We start from the raw sequence: 17,658 nt of genomic DNA on the forward strand, positions 1-17,658 counted from the left end.
ACGCGGGCCTCCCTCTGCCGTGGCCTCTCCCGCCGCGGAGCACAGGCTCCGGACGCGCAGGCTCAGCGGCCACGGCCCACGGGCCCAGCCGCTCCGCGGCACGTGGGATCCTCCCGGACCGGGGCGCGAACCGGGTTCCCCTGCATCGGCAGGCGGACGCGCAACCACTGCGCCACCAGGGAAGCCCCTAGGCCTCGTTCTTGAGACTTATCTTTGGCCGGATGAAGTCAGCCTTAGCAAAGAACCCTGCTAAGTCAATCCCCCCGCCCTTGGTATCTGATCACCTTGGCCTGCCTTTACCAAGAGTCCTATTAAGTCAGTTTAGTAAGAATCCCCCTACGCTTGACGTCTCCTCGTAGTAATTTTCCATCCCCTCTGCTCCTTGGCTATAAATCCCCACTTGCGTTTTATTCAGAATTGAGTGAGGTCACTTTCTCCTTTGCAATAGTACTGAATAGAGTCCGTCTTTACTGCCTTTAGCCTCCACTCTAGTTCTCTTTGACAAGGGTCTCCAGCCAAGGAGAACTTACCCTGTGTAGAGCATTTTGCATGCTCCACACCTCACAGCACTGTAAAGTGGGTACTTTTATCATCCCCATTCTGAGGTCCCAGAGCAGTGGGGCAGCACCGTGTGTGAGACCCTCTCAAGGTAACCTAATAGGTGATGAGGAAAAGTTCTTTACAGAAGAACCAAAGCTAATAAAATGCAGGAGGAAGGACAGAATTGGGGGAAGAGAATCATTACTTTGCAACGCCTAATGAAATAATGGATTTAGGTAATCATCAATGATTAGATGGAAGGCTGGTGGGGAACTTTACAATGGATGGGTCAGGCTACAGCAGCTGGACCAAAGGATCAATTTGTTTTTATTGTGGTAAATATGCATAACATAAAATTTACCCGAGTGATCAATCTTACCATCACTGGAAGTGACAGATGCGGGGCTGCGAGTGATTAATAGGAGGTATGTAGCACCACCCACCACACACTTTGGGGGAAACAAACCCCAGAGTGAGCCCAAAGGTAATCAGACTTCTAGACCATCACTGTCAAATGGCAATATTATGTGGGCCGCCATGTAACTAAAATTCTTCTAGTAGCCATGTTAAAGAGAGTAAAAAGAAACAGGTGGAATTAATTTTACTAATGTATTTTATTAACCCAATATATCCAAAATATTATCATGTCAACACGTAATTAAAGATAGGAATGGGGTATTTAAAAGGTTGTTTGAAAATGTGAATTTAAATTAGTTTAAATAAAATGGAAGATTCAGTTCCTTAGTGCCACCAGCCACATGCCAAGAGCTCAATAGCCATGAGGACTAGTGTGCCATTTTGGACACACAGCTCTCAGCCCAGCTACCATGATTTACAGGAAATGCAGGGGAAGAGGGAGCATGGTAAACAGCCCCATGAGGATGCTGTTTGCCACGTCTGGAGTGTGGGACATTCTACGGGACAAATGACTCAGTCACCTCAACAAAGGACACTGAAGAAAGGGGAGGATGAGGAAGTGATATCGATCAAAAGTGACTTAAGAATACATCAACTAAAGGCAATATGTGGACCTTGTTCAGATCCTGGTTCAAACAAACCAACAGGGGAAGGTATTTTTTGAGGGAAAAGCGAACACTAGCTGAGTTTCAGAAGCCGTGAGGAAATAGTGATGATTGTATTGAGTGTGATAATGATATGGTGGTTGCTTTACGTCTTAATGTTAGAAATACCTACTGAAGGGTTTGGGGGTAAAATTCTGTGTAGTTTAGAATTTGCTTTAAAAAAAAAACCTCCAGCAAAAAATAAAGCACAGTAAAATAAAATAACAGAGTAAAAAAATGAAACAAGAGTGACAGAATAAATTGAGAGTGGTTGAAGCTGTGTGATGAGGGTTGATCATGGATGTGTATCATCCTATTTGCTACACTTTTGTGCATGTTTGAAATTTTTCATAACAAGAAGTAAAAAGACAAAGAGGAAAAATCCAGGGAATAAAGCTCATTGTTTTCCCTGCTCACTTCTTTCTCATCTTCCTTGTGATCACGAATGGTCTTTATCACCTTCTCCATCACTCAGCTCAGGTCCAAGCTGACTGCCTCCTCATATTTCTGGACCAGAGGGTCTCACATTTTACGATGCATAAAAATCACCGGGACCCCCTCCCCAGAGGTTCTGATCCAGGAAGCCCGGGAGTGAGGCCCAAGAAAGAACATTTTTAGCCAATATAGGAAGTAGTTCTGATACAGGGTGAGTGGGTTGAATGGTGCCCTCCCAAATGCTTCCATCCTAACTTCCGGAACCTGTGACCATGACTTTATTTGGAAAAGGAGCTTTTGCAGATGTAGTCAAGTTAAGGATCTCGAGATGGGATTAACAGTGTGTAAATCGCTTTGGGGGGGTAGGCCTTCAATCCAATGACAAGTGTCCTCATAAAATATACACAGAATCGGAGATACAGGGAAGAGGAGAGGGTGAGGTGAAGACAGAGGCAGAGAAAAGCCAGAGAACGCCTGGGGCCCCCGCAAGTTGCAAGAGTCCAGGCAAGAGTCTCCACTAGAGCCTCTGGAGGGAGCACTGCCCTGCCAACACCTCAGTTTCAAACTTCTGGTCTCCAGAACGGCCAGATGCAAGAAAAATACATTTGTTGTTTGAAGCCGCCAGGTCTGTGGTCATTTGTTACGGCGGCCCCAGGAAATGAACACATGGCGGTTCCTCAGCCCACACTTTGGGAAACACCAAGAGAAACTGCGGTGCAGGCGCGTGCTGTCCAGAGAAGTTCCCGAAACCAGACATCACCGGGTCTTTTACAGCAGAAGGAACCTTCCAGCAGCATTTTGCAGACCGTCACGTGAGCGTGGATCACGGGGCGGGGTGGGGTGGGGAGCTCTTGTTCGAGGCATGTTCTGGTTCGATGGGTCTGGGGCGTCTGGAGAGGCTGTGCCCAGGACCCACCCTTCGGGGCTTAAGGCCTCATCAATCATCCAGGCCTGGGGCTCTTACCCCCCAGAAGTCCCACGGAGTCGCAGACCACCATCTCTGAACAGGAGTGTATAGACACCGTGTCTGCGGAGAGGGCCCACAGCTTTCGTCACATTTTCAAAGGTGCAAACGCCCCCGGAAAAGTTCAGAGCCTCTGTTCTTCCCCTGTGACCTTATTTCCCAGACGAGGGAACGAGGAAATGGAGGGACTGAGCGGTGAGGCTACTCCCAAAGCTCACATACAGTAAGGACCCGAGACTGCAAACCTGGGGCTTCTGGCTTTGTGTTTTATACGGTCTGCGCGGTGGTCTTTAAAGTCTTTGAGATTGCTGTCAACACTTTAAAACTGGGAAACTTTACATTAAAGGAACCCAGCTTTCCAGATTGCCTTGAAGATGTATACATTCTGGCCAAGTGGGTCTGCATTCCTACATGGCAACAATTGGCTTGAGCTGAGTATCAAGTGTCATTTAGCCCAAGTCCTCTCCCTTCCCTATTGTCCTCCACTGCCTGCTGGGCCAGTCCAAGTGTTGGATTTTGTGGCTCCAGAGCCAGCCACAAAGAGCTGGACTGGACCCTAAACATCCTCCTCCCAGCACCCTCCCGTTCTCCCGCCCTGTCTGCGCGCCCGGGACAGTTCACCTCCCTTTCGCGGGGACCTCTTTGGGACTAGACTGACCCGGGACTCCGTTTGAGTGGAGCTTCAGTGGCCTTGAAATGCCACTTGAGCTCAGAGGTCTCTTTACAGGGCAGCCTGCAGTGCATCTACAAACGGTGGCTCTTTGTTTTCCTGTTCCTTTACCCCTGTGGTGACTTTTATTACTTAATTATTACACACCCCATGCTTCTGAGCAGCCTAATTTATAGCCATGCTTTCTAATGACACGAGATGCGTAATCTTGCAAGATCTACCCCAAGAGGCCGTTCACAACAGAAAAGCTATTTTCCCAGCAGCCCCCACTGCCCACATCACCGCGAACCCACCCTCGCAGCCCTCCTGCAGCCTCGCTGACCATCTCTGTGTCCGGCTCCAGCCAGCGGTCCTTATTACTGGGAAGAGGCGGGCGGGGTCGGGGGGAGGGGGGTGGCTCTCGGGGCGGGAGAGGAGCTGACAAACCTTGTAAGTTACGACAGCCTCGCCCTGACTGCTGACGGAAGCCCAGCAGGTTTTGCTCATTTCTGCTCAGGTTCATTAAATCAGATAAAGAAGTGGAGGGGCTTGTCTGACATGGGGAAAACCCAGGACGTAAATCGTATCACATCGCCCCTTGCTTAAAACGCCCTTGACAGCCTCCCACTTCTTGGACTCAACCTAGATGCCGAGCCGCGGCCAGCAAAGCCCTTCCCTCCCCAAACTCCTCCCTGACACTCAGCACCTCCTTTGCCTTCGGGTCTCAGCTGTTTGGTCACCTCCTCAGAGGGCTGTTCCCTGACCAGTCCATCCTCAGACGGCCCTTGCCAGGTACCCTCATAAGCAGAAGCTCTCTCGTTCCTTTGTCATGGGCTTACGACTGGTCTTGGTCATTGAATATCAATGCCAGCAGGCATGGTTTCTGTGTGACATGAACTGGCATGGCGCTGCTCTCAGTACTTATGCTTTGTTGAAAGAGGGAGGGAGAGAGGGAGGGAAGGAGCCAGAGAAAGAAAGATGAGGCAAGATTTTAGGAAATATACTTTCCATGATTCAGGGTGTTAGAAATCAGGCCATATGTGAGTTGTAAGAGATGTAAGAGAGTAAACCGGCGGCAGTTGTAACCCAGTGAAGAGGAAGGATGGCCTCTTCAACAGATGGTGCTGGAACAGCTGGATGTCATGAACAAAACCAAAAACAAACAAAAACCTCTTGACCCAAGCCTCGTACTTTATACAAGAACTAACTCAAAATGGAGCATAGATCTCAATGTAAAACTGTGGAACTTTTAGAAGAAAACATAGGAGAAAACCTTTGGGACCTAGGGCTAGGCTAGGTGGTGAGTTCCTAGACTTGACACCAAAAGCATGATCCAGGAGAGAAAAAACAAAGATATACTGAACTTCCTCTACATTAAGGACTCTTGCTCTGTGAAAGAGTCTCTTGAGAAGACCAGGAGGGAATATTTGCAAACCATGTGTCTGGCAAAGGACTCCTATCTAGACTACGTAAAGAACGCTCAAAGCTCAACAGTAAAAGAAACAAACACAAAGAAACAGACAATTGTATTAGAAAAGGGGCAAAACATGAAGAGACATTTCATCAAAGAAGGTATATGGGTGGCAAATAAGTACATGAAAAAATAGTCAACATCCCTCGCCACTGGAGAAATGAAAATTAAGAGCAGAATGTCATGTCACTACACACCTCTTAGCACAGCTAAAATAAGAAATACCTAGTGACAACGCCAGAGCAAGGATGCAGAGAAAATAAACTGCTTATACATTGCTGGTGGGAGTGTAAAATGGTGCAGCTGCTCTGGAAAATGGTTTGTCAGCTTCCTAGAAAACCAAACATACACCTACCACATGGGCCCAGCAACTGCACTCCTAGGCATTTATTCCAGAGACATGGGAGCTTATGTCTACACAGACACCTATACACCAATGTTTGTAGCTGGAATATTTGTAATAGTTCCAAAGCGGGAACAGCCAAAATGTCTTTCAGTGGGTGAGTAGTTAAACTGTGGTCCATCCGTACTATGGAATACGATTCAGTAGTAAAAAGGAATGGACTGTTGATACGGCAAAGACTTGGATGATGTCAAGGCCGTTATGCTGAGTGAAAAAGACCAGTTTCACAAGGTCACATACTGTATGATTCCAGGTATATACCGTTCTTGGAATGTTCCAGGGATTAGGGAGAAGGGTCACTATGTGAGTATATGGGGTGGGGGTGGGGGGGTCTTTGAGGTGATAGAAGAGTTCTGTATCATGATTGTTACACAAATATACACGTGATAAAATGCGTGGACACTAAATACACAAAGGAGTGCACGTAAAACTGGCGAAATCTGGGGAATTTCCTGGCGGTCCAGTGGTTAGGACTCGGCACTTTCGCTGCCCAGGGCACGGGTTCAGTCCCTGGTCAGGGAACTAAGATCCCTCAAGCCGCGTGGCGCTACCAAAAACAAAACAAGACAAAAAACAACTGGTGAAATCTGAATGTAGTCTGTGTATTGTACCAACATCAATCTTTCAGTTTTGATACCGCACTATAGTTATGTAAGATTTTATCATTGGGGATAACGGGTGAAGAGTAAACAGGATCTCTCTGTACTATTTTTACAGCTTCCTGTGACTCTGTAATTATTTCAAAGTAAAATAGTTTTTCAAAATGCAATCAAGCATGCTAGAGGAAAGCCTAAACTGTCTTTCTACTTTAGAGAAAAAATATTACAAAATTACTGTCATACAAAGAGGTGATCAAAGAGTATGGAGCCAAAAAATGTAGGGAAAAAATGAATATGGGGTGTGACAGGCGATTAATCTTTTTAAAATGTGTTATTTTTCTGGATTTTGTGGTTTATGATATTTGTCAGCTAATTTAAAATTTTAATTTGTTCTGATTTCTTTTCTCATTCTACTTAAGTATTCCGTTTTATGCCTAAATTTGTATTCATGATTTTGAACTTGTTTTTCTTTAAAGGGAACCCCCAAACTTGAAAAAGCTGCTGGTCCCACGAAACGTGGAGCTGCGCTTGAGAGCAGGTAAGATGTTTCTTTTAATCATAAGAGAGTATTAGGTATAACTTTATGCTAATAATGTGAAACCAAAACAAAATGGGTGATTTGTCCAGGAAAATATAAACGATCAAAGTTGACTGAAGTGCTTATACAAAATGTTAATAGAGCCATGGGTACCAGGCCCGGGTATGTTCACACATGCACCCTCCCAACCTTGCTGAGAACAGTATTCCAGGACTTTCCAGAACTTTTTATAAAAAAGCTTCCCACTTAAAAATAGGTAACCAACAAGGACCTACTGTATAGCACAGGGAACTCTGCTCAATATTATGTAACAACCGAAATGAGAAAAGGATTTGAAAAAGGATAGTTACATGTATAACTGAATCACTTTGCTGTACACCTGAAACTATCACAACATTGTTAATCAACTACACTCCAATACAAAAGAAAAAGTTAAAAAAAAAAGAAAAAGAAAAAAAAAGCTTCCCACATCATGTCATGATCCCAAACTGAGACAAGGAGAGTGTCTCGGTCAGTCTCACTTAGAAGAGCAAATGAAGGGCTTCCCTGGTGGTGCAGTGGTTAAGGATATGCCTGCCAATGCAGGGGACATGGGTTCGAGCCCTGGTCTGGGAAGATCCCACATGCCGCGGAGCAACTAAGCCCGTGTGCCACAACTACCGAGCCTGTGCGCCGCAACTACCGAGGCTGCATGCCACAACTACTGAAGCCCACACGCTGAGAGCCCATGCTCTGCAACAAGAGAAGCCACCGCAATGAGAAGCCCGTACACCACAACAAAGAGTAGCCCCCGCTCACCGCAACTAGAGAAAGCCTGCATGCAGCAACAAAGACCCAACGCAGCCAAAAATAAAAATAAATAAATTTATTTAAAAAAAAAAAAAAAAAAAAAAAGAAGAGCAACTGAAAAAATACTAAGTAAAATATTACCAGATCACATTGGGCAATGTACTAATACCGGAAGGGCCTATTGTAATGCCCTCCACCCACCCTCGAGCCACGGAGTGTGGGAGCTGAGGGAAGGACCCCAGAGAGCAGCTCACCCCCTGCCCCTTACCACTGAGCTTCCGAGGCAGAAAGGAAAGAAACTGTCCCCCAGGTGAAGCTGGAACTTTTGATGATTACTCTAGGCTGGACATGTTAACTAGTGCACACAGATGGCCTTTTGTAACTGGAAGTGAGCAGAGAAGCCATGGATGCCTGAGACTTCACCCGGGAAAGGGGCTGGGAAAGCAGCTGAGCCTCAGAGCAGGTTTGAACAAGGCAAGGACACTCACGTTCCCGATTCCCCCGCCCCTCCCACTTGTTCACATTTATCAGGAAATATTATATAGCTACCAGAAAGAATGAAGCGGCCATATGTGCAATAACCCAGAAACATCTTCAAGACGTAGGTCAAGTACGAAAAAAGGAAGGTGGGGAGAAACAGCCACGCCTGTGTGAGTGCATTGGCACAGGTGTGAAGGTTGGAAAAATGACTGGAAGGAAGCCCTCGGAGGATGGTGCTGGGGGAAGGGGGCAGACGTGGTAAGTGGGGTGAGGGGCCCCTCCCCCTCCAGTCTACTTACTGGCTTTATGTGACTCTTTCCCAGCAAATAGAGCAAAACAAGGAACCTACACCTGAGAGGTCACGTGACTTGGCCAGGGCCGCAGTCGGTGATGGCGGTGATAGATCTGGGTCTGAATCAGTGTCAGGATGCCAGCTCACTGCCTCCATCCCCCGTGCCACCCCACCATGCACAGCTCTGCAGACCTCACACCAGAACTGGCCGGGCTCTTTGTTTTTCGTCCTTTTCACCACAAGCAGCCGAGGGTGGCCAGGCCTTCTGGGCCCCACTGGCCCAAGCTGGGGAATTTCAGCATTTTCCGCATGCTCAACCCTTTGCATCTTTAGGAACCATTTTTCTTGTTTTCTTCTGCAACTATTTTTTGCTGCTACCTTAAAACAAACATGTCCAGGGGTTTTTACTGTTTGGGTGTTTTTTTCAAGAAAATGTTGTTCTTTATAATTAAAAAAAAGGTATTTTTTCCACCCTAAAATGAATGAGTTTTGCCACAGGCCGAAAGCCCCTGTGGTCACAATTACAGCCGTCCGACCTGCAGCTTTCTTTGGAGGAGCTGGAGGGGGTTCGCTCAGAAGATCTGAATGATTTGTCCTCACTAAATGAGATGGGAAAAGTGGGAGTGGGGAGGCCGAAGCCCAGAGAGGTCAAATGGCTGGCCCAGGGTCACACAGCACACTCAGTAGCCCAGCCTGGACCCCCCACCCCCCACCCCTCAGGCTACGCTGTCTGCAGCCAAGAGAATGTGAATCCATTTCCAGAAGGGCTCAAGGGGCTGCCAGCTAACCAACTCAGATAGAGGCCAAACCCGGGGGTCTGGCTACTCTCATGTAGGACCCCAGACCTACCCAGACACTGTCCTCCCTCACCAGACCCTCCCCTCCACATAGGAACTGAGGCTTTTTCAACGGTGCCGATCCGATGACCTGTCTTCCTCAACGCCCACTGGTGGCTCCTCCTTGCCCCTGGGGTGCCAGCACAATTTTCAAAGGCCCTGGCCTTGGGGTGCCATCTTTGCACCCGTGTCCTCCCAGGAGCCCCCTCACCTTCCCCGGTCACTCCATCCCATACTTCGGGTGTTGGCCTAAAGGAGAGGCCCCCTCCCCATCCTGTGGTCCCTCCCCGAGACCTCCCTTAGCTCTGTCGACTTCGCCTTCCCTGCAGCTCTTTGCACTTGGGAAGGTATTTTTTTTAATATTTACAGTGATCAACTGATCAATTCAGTGTCTGCCTTTCCCATTAGGCTCTGAGCTCCATGAGACAGGGATGGTGGCTGGACTGTTCACTGTGCAGCCCGGCTTGGATAGTCTGCACTTTGTAAAAATGCTGAGTGGCCCCGGAAACTTTTAAAGACCCCTTTCCTGAGGACACTGATCTCCTCAACTGCAACGCCCAAGAGGAGGTCTTTGGCAGAAACGAGCTTTTCCCTGGGGAGCCCAGTGATGGGACAGGGGTGGCCCTGAGTCCTGCAGAAAGGGTCCAGGCACTGAGGCCAAGCCATGGACCTCTTGATTCCTCTCTCCATCATGGGGGCTCAGTTACTGAAGCAGGTGTGTCAGAGAGGATCCTGGATCCTGAAAGAAGCAACAGTGGCAATTCCTCACCCCCCAACCCACCCGCCCCGGAAGCAGAGGGCACAGGCAGGACAGGTGATGCAGGGGCAGCGGCCCCTTCCCAAAGATGAATTAGGGGAGTTGTGCAGCAGAGAAGAAGGTTAGACAGGAGTTCTTCAATGGATACCCAGGTGTATAAATTTGTCAAGACTCATCAAATTTTACATGGACCGGGACTTCCCTGGTGGCCCAGTGGTTAAGAATCCGCCTGCCGATGCAGGGGACACGGGTTCGAGCCCTGGTCCGGGAAGATCCCACATGCCGCGGAGCGACTAAGCCCGTGCGCCACAACTACTGAGCCCGCGCTCCTGGAGCCTGTGCTCCGCGACAGGAGAAGCCACCGCGACGAGGAGCCCGCGCGCCTCAACGAAGAGTAGCCCCCGCCGGCCGCAACTAGAGAAAGCCCGCGCGCAGCAACGAAGACCCAACGCAGCCAAAAATAAATAAATAAAATAAATACATTTATTTAAAAAATTTTTTTACATGGACCATTTCATTATCTATAAATTATACCTCAATAGAGTTGTCTTAAAGAAAAAGAACTAAGAAGACAGATTGAGGTCAAAATAGCCCAGGCAGGAGTCATCACAGGGGAAGGTCTTCACGAAGGTATTAGGGAGCCATGGATGGTTTCTGAGCAAGGGAGGGGGAGGGCGTGATGACAGCCACACTTTGGAACCGTTGCTGGGGGTGGTGGCGAAAATTAGTGGGAAGGAAGGGAACAGGATTTGAAGGACCAAGGCCACTCCAGGGGGAGGAAAGACACAGCAGAGGAGCTACACATCTTGTGAGTGGGATCTCAACTCTGTGCTCACTTACTCCTTTGTCCATCCATCCATCCATCTGGCCCACCCAGGGGCAATAACCAGCTCCCCGTGATGGGCCGGGTTCTATGAGGTGTGGGGACGTGCTGTCTGCACCCTGGGGTCACAGGGCACACAGCAGAAGCACTGATAATCATCACAGCTCACACTTCTTCCTGCTACCTGGATCCTTAGGACACTAACCTAGAGACAGCTACTAATACCCTCTTTTCACAGATGAGAAACCTGAGGCCCAGAAAAGTTCACACAGCCAGTGGGTGACACATTGCATTTGCCTGGGAAGCCCTTGAGCGTATCCATCCTGCAGCCCTGCCCCCCTTGCAGAGCAGAGGGCTAATTGTCAGTGTAGACGCGGCCGTTGGAGCTCAGAGGAGAGAGCGAGTGAATTGAGCAAGGGCGTGGAACAAGGAAAGTCCCCTCCGAGCCTTTTGACGGGTCTTTGGGGATGAGCGGAAGGTGACTGAGCTGAGAAATGAAGCAGGGGGAACCCAGACAGAGGGCTCGGCGTGAACAAAGATGGGAGTCAGGCCTAGCTGGCGCCACGCCTCGCAGCCCTAGACCCGCCTGATGGACGTCGGAGAGTAAGAGCCATTCAAAAATGCGTCCCAATTTTTAAATGAGCACTTCCTACACCAAGCCGGCTGGCGGCACTCCAACTGCCGTCTCCCTGATGCTCCCATAACCTTGAAGGTGAGGGTGAACGTCCCTGCCTTCAGGCGTGGAAACTGACACGCAGAGCCACCAGGCAACTGGCCCGCCGCGGTTTGCTCACGGATCACGGAGCGGGCCAGGCGACAGAGCCAGGGTCCCCATCCAGCGTCCCCGGCTCTAAAGGTGCCAGGTCCCGACAGTTAGGCTGTGCACTCAGTGACCCCCACGGCAGCTCTGAGTGACCTGGGCCAGCGAGGCCACCGCCGAGGGCTTCGACAAATTATTTGCTGATAACCTGGCCGGAACCTGTCGGAAAAGTTCCTCACCACCCTAACGTTCCCACTGACAGCGAAACCGTGTCAAAACTCAGTCTGATAGAGCGGAAAATGGGGAATAAAATGAAATGAGGACAGCTCCCACTCGGGGCTGGCCTGCAAGAAACTTCAAATTAGTTCCATCCAATCCATCTTCTGCTGCCTCGCGATTGATAAGCCCAGACCAGGGGTTGATCTCCGATGAAGGTAGCCGAGGACAAGCAGGGGAGATGGAAATTATCATTTGCAAACATTAGGCTGACACTTTGGGCGCGCAGGGGGCGGCGAGGACTGACAGCTCTGATTTGCAGAATCGGTTCCTCTCTGCCAAGGAGGGCTCTGTGGATTAGAGGGGGCCCCTTTCATGGCAAACCCCCCTTCATCTTGGCTGCTCATTAAAACTTTGTGGAGCTGGAGAACTTGGCGGAAGAGAGGAAGCTGGAGGAAGCTTCTGAGGGACATTAGGTACACATTGGTTGAAAGGTGTTTGAGGAGGGAGCCTTGGGTCTGACAAACGGGATTTTAGTGCGGCTCTCCGTTCACAGCGGGCTAAAATAATTGGTCATCAGTGATTACTAATTCGGTTTAGTAGCCAGAGGCAATTTTTTTCTTCCTGGAAAATCAATGACAGCACGGAGGTCTGTTCAACGTGATTCCGCTCAAGACGGGTCCTTATTTGGCGCTTGATGCTTCTTCCAGTGGAGACAGCTATTTTGTTAAAATAAAATTAAAATCCATCTCTCATGTGCCAGCGGTCTGCTGCTCCCGGGGGGCGGTGGAAGAGGCCCTGGTCCCAACGCCGGCACAGCCTCGAGGGCTCAGGAGTGGATGGTGGCCTCCGGGACGGGCCGCACGTCCTCGGTTGGGTGTGAAGTTCAGAACACGCTGTAGACCGCTGGGTGGGGGGGTCTGGTTTTGGAGGAGGGGAGAGGCTGGAGGGCTGGGCTTCTCTGGGCTGCTCTAAATCAGAGCCCAACCCACAAGGGACACCCGACAGCGGCACCATCTAAGGAGACACAACTTCTCTTCCATCTGCTGGAGGTGTTTCTCCAAGTCAGACGCGTGCTCGGACGGCACCGAGCAGTGAGCCCCAGGGCCCCGGGAGGGTCCCTTCTCCGCTCCACCTGAGGCTTCCCGAACAGGCCCATCTGTGGGCAGGTGACCTTAGTGACCACGACCGAGCACTTTGCTTGTGCCTAAAGTAGCACCACTGTTTCTCGTAATAAGTGGTTCTGGCTAACATTGCCCACAGGCTACCAAAGCCACAGCTAAAGACTTCCTTCTTTCTTTCTTTCTTTCTTTTTTTTTGCAATTGAAATTTTTATTGAGGTCACTGGAGATTCACATGCAGTTGTAAGGAGTAATACAGAGAGAGGGAGGGGGGAAAAAAAAGAAATACAGAGAGACCCCCGTGTACCCCTCACCCCGTTTCCCCCAGTGGTGACATCTGGCAAAACTAAAGAACAAAATCAAAAGCAGGATATTGATATTGAATAATCCACCCATTTTTAGATGCCCCCAAAGTGACTGATACTCACTGGTGTATTTGCTTGTATGCAATTTCATCCCATGTGTGGGTCTGAAGACTCACCACCACAGTCAAGATACAAAACAGCTCCATGGAAGCTCAGGGATGCTCAAGGATGCTTCCTAACCTCACCTCCCTCCCTCCTACTCTGCACCCATGGGCCTGGGATGCTTTGTTTTCATCCTTAAAATAACTCTACCGGATAGGAACTATTATTATGTCGTCCCCCATCTTACTGATAAAGAAACTGATTGATAAAGAACTACTGATATTGCTATTGAACTACTGACAGAGAGTTCAGTGGGACTAAATAACTTGCTCAGGGTCCGTATCTGGCAATACCGCACTAATGGGGTTGCAAATAGGAGACATGCTTAGTTGGGCCTGTAGCATTTAAAAATTCTTGTACACAATATATACATTTTTAAATCAGGAGAACTCACATAAAAATCCCAGTGGCTGGCTTTCCTTAATGAGGCCTTAGATCATCTGGTACCACTGGGCCCACATTCCCAACTGTCAGTAACTGGCTGGAGCTGCCACCCTTCGACCTTGAGTTTGATGCAGTCCCCACTGCTCCCTGTTGCCTCACACAGGGCTGTCTTCGCCCGTTGACCTGCCAGGCCCCTGCAGACACGTGATGTTGTAACCCCAGCTCCACAGCACTTAAATAACAAAATGCTTGGTATCTGTCTTCCTTCCCAAAGGCTCAAAGAACTCCTTACTGACCATTTTTTTCTGACATCGCAGGAGATAGTATTGGTCCCACTTACAGATGGAGAAATGGAGGCCCACGGAGACGGCGCGCATGGGCTCAAGGTCAACACAGGAGCAGGAGAGCGCTATGTTGAGTCCGGAGTCTTCAGGCTTCAAGGCCAGTTGTTCATCTGCTGCTCTCTGCCTTCATCTATGCTCCCCCCAGAAAGGGGGCGTTGGGAGGGGCGGGGAGGGGTGGGAGGAGAGAGGAAACTCCCTTGGAGGAGGGAAGGGGTGATGATAAGGCCTGAAGGGGAAAACGAGGGCTAACTTGCCCATTGGGCCCAGGAGGCTTGGTGCCTGGGCCCCAGGACACTCCTAGGGACCCATGAAAATGCTCGAATTCCCTTTAAAATCAGAAGAAGAAAAGAAAAAATAATCCAGCCTGGATTCCATTCATCTTTACACCAGCACAGCCATAAAATATTTTAAATTATTATTATTATTTTTTATGGAGGAAGGGGCCCATGAAGGCAAGAGTGCCCGGGACCCACGGAAGTCCTGCCCTAGAGCCGGAAGACACAGGCCTCAGCCCGGATCAGAAGTTGCAGTTCATACTGTCTCTCCTCCCCTCATCCTGTTGAGGCCAGAGATTCTCCATCTTGTGGGTGAATAAGAATCACCCAGAAACCTTACTGAAAGTAGAGCTGCCTGGGTCCCACTATCAGACAGTCTGACTTGCCAGGCCTGGGCTGGGCTCCAAGCATCTGTCTTGTTCCGAGGGTGCATGCCCCGCCCCCTAGGGGATCCTGGCCACGTGGTCCCTGGCACCGTTTGGGGGTTACAGCTCTGACCCTCTTCCTGGCAGAGGCCCCTCCAGCCTGGCGGCCACCAGCACCTCTTTATGGAGTGGGCTGGCCATCGGCGCCGGTCCCAAGGGACCCCTGCAGCCCCCTTCGTCCTCTCTCACCCCCACCGCCTGTTTCTTAATTGTCCCCCCTTGGCCTGAGAGCTTGTCTCTTCTAACTAGCCTGGAGGAAGGGGCGGTAATTGAGGTGCAGCCTCTCTCCCTGGCAGGACTCTTAGAGCTAATTAGAGGCGAGGACCTCTGGGCTGGTGGTTATTTTTTAATTGTTTGTGGATCCAACATAAAAGCTAATGACAGAGGAGGGAGGCTTAGTTAGCAGCACACTCCTGACTTCTAAATTTGTCTAAGAGGTCATTTGCAATTTGTTAACATTTTTCACAAGGGTGAATTCAATTAGCAGTCCCGGCACTGGCGCCCAGCGGAGAGTGACAGGATGTGCAGTGTGGAGCTGGACGGGCTTTCGGGGAGCTTCTCCCAACCTTGAGTGCCTGAGCCCGAAACCTGGGAGCTCTCCCTGCACCCCCCTGATGCATGCCCCGCGCCCAGCACAGCTGGCTGTGACTTGAGCCCCGCTGGAGAGAAAAGGCTCAACCGAGCTGAATGGATGTGACTCAGGAGGAACTATCCTCCAGACCCCTTGGGAATCTGTGTGCAGGGGCATCCTGGCATCTGGGGAAACAGGTGAGTACCAGGTGGGGCGTCCCCGCCAGGGCGTATGAGGGTGGTAGCAAGAGCACTGGGCGAAAGATCCAGATCCACTGGGGCGTCAGCAAAAACTGAGGAGGTCCCTCTTCAGCCCGGAAACTCTGCGTGTGGACCGTGACCCCAAGGGATCCCGCACACGTGTGTGAGGTGCGCCGGGCGCCTCGCCATCATGGGGGAATCGAGAAGCAAGGTGGGTGTTCAGTGACGGGAGATGGGTGTGCCCAAGGTGGGTGATTTGGACAGCGGACCCAGTGACTTTTGCAAACACGCAGAGTGAAAAAGCAAGTCACCACGCAAAGTGACTTCAATGGTATGAAACCACACTAAAGAATATGCATTATTTAAGGACATCTAAGGGTAGAGCAAAAATGTAAACGTGTGGGTGGAAAGCGTGCCCGTTCCAACCTTAGGATGGTCCTCAGGGAACAGAGGGAAGGGTGTGGGGTTAGGGAGAGGTGAGAAGGGGCTTCAACCTGTGTTTGCTATCTTTTATTTCTTTAATAATAATCAAAAAAGGATCAGAAGCGAAAATGGCCAAGTGGTGACATTTGTTAACTTCGAGGGGCGGGTTCATGGCAGTTACTTAGGTAGCCTCTGAACTTTTCTATTTTTTTTTTTTTTTTTTTTTTTTTTGGAGAGCTTCCTCATAAACACAAAAGAAAGGGTTGGCAGAAACATCTGCTTCTCAGGAAAGCATTTACACCCATCACATTTTGGCCGATTACAATTCTTGACTGATTACAAAGCACTTTTATATTTTTCATAGAAACGTAATGTGTAACAAGACTCCAGGGGCAGCCATTATAAATAATAATGCTAAAGGTGGTTTTCTCAAAAGCCAGTATCTAAAATGCAGGACTTCCTGACTTTGTGTTAAGGTGCTTTGGTGACTGCAGTGGGGTGAGTGGTGGGTGACCCCCCCCAAAAGATAGGTCCTGGTTCTAAGCCCCAGAACCCAGGAATGTGAACTTACTTGGAAAAGGAGTCTTTGCAGAGGTCATTAAGTTAAGGACCTTGAGATCAGATCATCCTGCACTCCTTGGGTGAAGCCTAACTTCAGTGACAAGTGTCTCTGTTTGAGACAAAAGAGAAGAAGACACAGACACACAGAGAAGGAGGCCACATGACCACGAGGCAGAGAATGGTGTGATGTGACCGCAAGCCAAGGAGCCCCGGGGGCCACCAGAAGCTGGAAGAGGTGAGGAAGGATTCTACTCTAAAGCCATTGGAGCGGGTATGGCCCTGTGACACCTCGATTTTGGACTTCTGGGCTCCACGTTACAGAGAATAAATTTCTGCTGTTTTAAGCCGCCAAGTTCGTGGTAATTTGCTCCAGAAGGCCGGGCATAATGATAGCTGAAGCTCAGCACCCGGTAATTCCGCGCTCAGGAGACTGGCGGTCTTCAGCCTTAGGGTATTGGCCGTTCCCGACACCGGGGATGGATCGCGATCAAGCTGTCTATTCTTTCTCATGCAGTCAGTCAACAGGCATTTATCGAGCACCTCCTACATTCCAGGTCCTGCGCACAGCAGTGAGCAAAGCCCGGCGTGACCCAGGGTCTCCCTGGGCCCTCTGTCCCACCCTCCTCTGCCCACCGGGATGTGACATACACCGACTGTGTTGCTATTTTACCCATTTGTTGCCTGCTTTATTTCGTGTCTTACTTCCTCTCCGTATCCCAAACACCCAGCGTAATGCCCAGCACGGGTGGGTACTAAATGAACACACAGCATAGGATGGAGGTAACGATGTGGTCTTTGAGATCAAACCCCAGCATAACCACCTTCTGGCCACGTGATCATGGATAAGCATGTCTGGGCCTCGGTTTCCCCAGCTGTAAAACGGGGATAAGAGAGTCACTACCTGGGAATTCCCTGGAGGTCCAGGGGTTAGGACCTGGTGCGCTCAGTGCCAGGGCCCGGGTTCGATCCCTGGTCGGGGAACTAAGATCCTGCAAGCTGTGCGGCGCGTCCAAGAAAAGAAGAGAGTCGCCACCTAAAGTGTCGCTCTGAGGGTCACATGAGAGGCTGTGCCTGGGCCCGTAGGAGCTGGAGAAACAGACGCTGGTATTATTATTCGTCAGAATTAGTGCAGGGCACGGGGGATTTCGGCGTAAATAGCTGGCTTCCTCTGCGTGGCTTCCAAAGGGGACAGGACTGAGCCAGGCCCCGAACTGGTCCTCAGCACGACACGCACATCCTGTGAATTCTTTGGCTTGCGACTCCTGCAAGGACAG

The 17,658-nt window shown here is 49.9% G+C and overlaps 1 protein-coding gene across 1 annotated transcript in view; it reads right to left on the reverse strand.

The window, feature by feature from the left end:
- The window catches only part of CFAP77 (cilia and flagella associated protein 77), a 35,196-nt gene that overhangs the window by 6,326 nt on the left and 11,212 nt on the right, over nucleotides 1–17,658 (reverse strand). The window lies entirely within an intron of this gene.

The sequence above is a fragment of the Physeter macrocephalus genome, chromosome 13 (genome assembly GCF_002837175.3).
Source record: "Physeter macrocephalus isolate SW-GA chromosome 13, ASM283717v5, whole genome shotgun sequence".
Classification (NCBI taxonomy): domain Eukaryota; kingdom Metazoa; phylum Chordata; class Mammalia; order Artiodactyla; family Physeteridae; genus Physeter; species Physeter macrocephalus.